Source organism: Meleagris gallopavo, chromosome 4 (genome assembly GCF_000146605.3).
Source record: "Meleagris gallopavo isolate NT-WF06-2002-E0010 breed Aviagen turkey brand Nicholas breeding stock chromosome 4, Turkey_5.1, whole genome shotgun sequence".
NCBI classification, from domain to species: domain Eukaryota; kingdom Metazoa; phylum Chordata; class Aves; order Galliformes; family Phasianidae; genus Meleagris; species Meleagris gallopavo.
Window position 1 is genome coordinate 12,287,159 of NC_015014.2, and position 3,749 is coordinate 12,290,907.

Here is a 3,749-nt window from a genome sequence, read left to right on the forward strand (position 1 = left end):
ATTTAGAATTATTCCAAAACAATTTCACTTAACATCTTTTCTCTCAACCTCTCAAACCAAACAAGATTAAAGTTAGAAAAATAAAAACTAGTAAAAATATTTCAAAGATTTATTTCCTTTACAGGATTTATACTACACCTAAGGGCTGAAGCCATTGACCAATGGACTTTCACCACTGGAATTTTGCCCTTGATCTAAATCATCACTGACGTACTACTTTGGCAGCAAAAATTTCAGAAAGCACAATAGATAATGTGTATTAGTCAAACTCATTGATGTTTCATAAAGCCTTGTAAAACAATGACAGGACCTTATACAGCAAAATGGAACTTTTTTAGCACTGGCATTTTATATATAAAAATTATATATCTGCAAATAGCAGAACAGTTTTTAGTCTGAGATCTCATTAAAATAAAATTAAAAAAAATAGTAATAATAAAAAAATACCTTTAAATTAATACTTAATTTACCCATCTTTTTAAGTTTTCTCTCTACATCTCACTCACTATGCCACTTACTAGGTCGTTATTCAGAGAGCACACGTAAGAAGAGAGTAAATACAATTTGTCAAAATTTTTCACCAAATAAAAAATGCACAAGAAAGACCAAAGTAATTAGAACATCCAACATCAATAAATGTGCAACTTCTGCCTCCTGAAAGGCTGTGTACCTCCTGAGTGGAACATTGTCAAACAGAGATGGACTTACAAAGGGGCAGAATGCAGGTCCAAGGTAGTACAGGATTTGGGATACAGAAAGTATGGGCTTGATCTGTTTCAAATATCCTTGCATGTTTTTGGCTAACATCTATAAACCAGCAGCTTCCTATTAGTTTTCAAGCCTATACCCACCATTATTCTGCACAACGTAAAGAAATATTTCATTTACTTACTGCAAAAGAACTGAGTAAATGGTTATATATTGTGCGTGTATATACACATAAATAGCTAGATTTAGTGTGATAATCTACTTGTGAGTTTCGTTTTTTTAGTATACTAAAAGTTTAATGAATAAAATCCTAGAGAGACTGCCTCACTTCAGCAGATAAATTAACTGAATCACTGGAGTGAAGATAAGAATTGTCAGACGCAACTGAACATTTATGGACTGAGTAAACTAGCATTTGTAGCTGCAAGTTGAAGCAATCATCAGTTGCATATAATGTGTATTTTAAATGTCCTGTATAGTATACTGCAACCTGATAGCTTACCAAATCACTAATAAGGAAAGATAAAAATCAAAACCATGGATTTCAAATCTGAAAAATCAGGGAGAAAATTCAAATGCAAGGACATCTTCAGTATATAGATGTTAGAGTGTCATACCAAAATCCAGACCTCTTTGTAGTGGGTGTCCTTTTTACCTTCTTGCCAGCAGCAGGAAATATTACAAACTCTTTACATAAGTTTACATAAACTTTTACGTAAACTTATGTAAAAAGTAGTCAATATTTCCAAATATTTGCAAAAAAACGTAAAAAGGAGGCAGTGATTTAGCATCCATAAGAGTCAGTAACGGAACCTTGGCATGCAGAGCAGCCTAAGATCTGGCTTCCAAGGTAGCTTTTATGATGTCATGGGGGATTGCACTGTATTTTTAAAGTACTGTACTACACTCCTAAAATAAAGGGCTATCTAAAACTTCTGCTTTTACATCAGCAGTTGGCAAGACAGAACAAAAAAAGATCATTTAAAAAATATGAACTTTCCTCCTATAGAAATGTATACTGAAATATACTAATACATCATGCTAACCTGTTACTCCATCTTGGTGCTGTGTCTTGAACAAGGTATGGCAGCAGTTGCTTATGATATCATCAAACACACCTCTGAAATCAGAACCTCCTGGAGTAGGTTCCTGGAAGATTGAAGTTAGAAGAAATCAAGAAGTAACAGCTTCCTAATCAGCGGTTTTCTTCTAACAAGATACTTAGATTAATAAAAGAACAATTACTTTCACTCTCCATCTCCTACTAGATTGTTGTAATGTTGGATAAATAGAATTTAATGAGATCACCTTATGTTAAATTGATTTTTCTATTCTACAGACCAAAGTGTTTTTCAGTTCAGAACTCAGCAGTACATGCAGTGAAGTTATCATGGTCAAAATAATACGTTCACTGTACGGAATGTGAAGACATGCACAGTATATTGATTTCCTTTGAAATTCTTATATAAATGCAGGTAATTTCTATATTCAGGTTCTTGAAATGAATGTTTCATACTCTGCAATAAATTATTTTTTTTCCCTTTTCAGTGGAGTATTTTTCAGCAACAGACACGCTCTTTTTAGAAATCACATATATCCTCATAAGACAGATAAAGTCATTCTATGCTGAGCTGAAGTCAGGACCTACCAAATCTAATACATCCTTTGAATCAAATTTATGATCTCCTAAATCATATCAGTATTATGTATATTGAAAGCTAAACTGATGAATCACCAGCTAAATCAGATTGCAAATACATGACAATATAGTATTTATTAAAATGGCTCAGTGATTTGTTTTAGTTGTCAGAACTTAATACGTCAACTTCTGAAAAACTCTTAAAAAAAAAAAAACTGCGGGGATTTTTCAGAAAGGAAAGACACCATGTAAAAATGAGCTAGTAAACATCAATCTCTGCATGCATCTGCAGAACAAGGTGTCATGTGCTGTTGTTTTGTGGAAGTGCTCAAGCAAGGCTTTCAAAGAAGTGCAAACACTCTGCTGACAGTCACCTCTAGGCAGCTGCCTGGGATTTTACATTTAAAGGCGGTGTGGTTTAACCCAGCAGCAACTCAGCACCACACAGCCGTTCGCTCACTCCTCCCTATATATCTACATACACATGCATATCTCCTCAATGCAGTTACTCACCTCACACCAACCGACACCTTGCTACCAACCGTTCCCACCACCTGCCACCTGAGGCCCAGCCAATCCCAGCACAGCAGCCAGCTCCTTTCTTCTTCTTTTATAATTTGCTTATATCCACCATTTTGAACTTTCTGTTGATTTTGTTTGGGGGGTTTGTTTTGCTTTTCAATTTTTGTTTTGTTAATCTGAGACGCATTTTTTTTTTTTCCTGATAGCTGAGGGAAAATTCGTATTTACATCGCAAAGAAACTGAATCCCTCTGTCAAAAATCTAGCATGAAACATATTTCATCAAACTACTCAATCCTGGGGTGGATCAAACTATTATTCTGAAGACCTTGTATTTTTCAGTTTTAACTGTGTTTTAAAAATTTTAACACGCCATAGGAGTCTGTGTCACTTTTTCAGAAGTCAGTTAGGTGTTCCATCAGCTGTCAATAGCATTTGGTCTTGTTCCTCACATTTAAAATTACAACATACCTCACATATGGGGTAAAATTTTCTTAATTATCCATTCTTATTATATTTACTGCCTAATACTTAAGTGAATTGGAACATCTTCTGCAATAGCACTATTTGTTTTATATACTTCACTATTTTTTAATGCAAGACTATTATACATTTCTTAATTAACATCCCCATCCTCAAAAGTAGCATATCCTTGGTAAAAACAAACAGGATGCTTTGAGATACAGCTAAGTGATAACAGTTGCTGTTATTGCATGGTAGCAAAGTGATACACAGTATTCAGTGAATAATATAGTGATGAATTCATAAGAGTGACAAAAAGACAGTTATTAGTATATTTTTCATTGTTCATTTTTCATTTGCTTGTTTTGTTTTTCTGTTACGTTCTTTTATGTCAGATTAGAGCTTTTTTTAAGGTGAAA

At 34.0% G+C, this 3,749-nt stretch overlaps 1 protein-coding gene across 1 annotated transcript in view; it reads right to left on the bottom strand.

Annotated features, from left to right (window-relative positions):
* IQCM (IQ motif containing M) overlaps positions 1-3,749 on the bottom strand; it is a 77,145-nt gene that overhangs the window by 53,141 nt on the left and 20,255 nt on the right. The window contains exon 3 of the mRNA XM_031553253.1: positions 1,755-1,857. The gene's annotated coding sequence lies outside the window, so the exon portion shown is untranslated. The remainder of the gene's footprint in view (positions 1-1,754; positions 1,858-3,749) is intronic.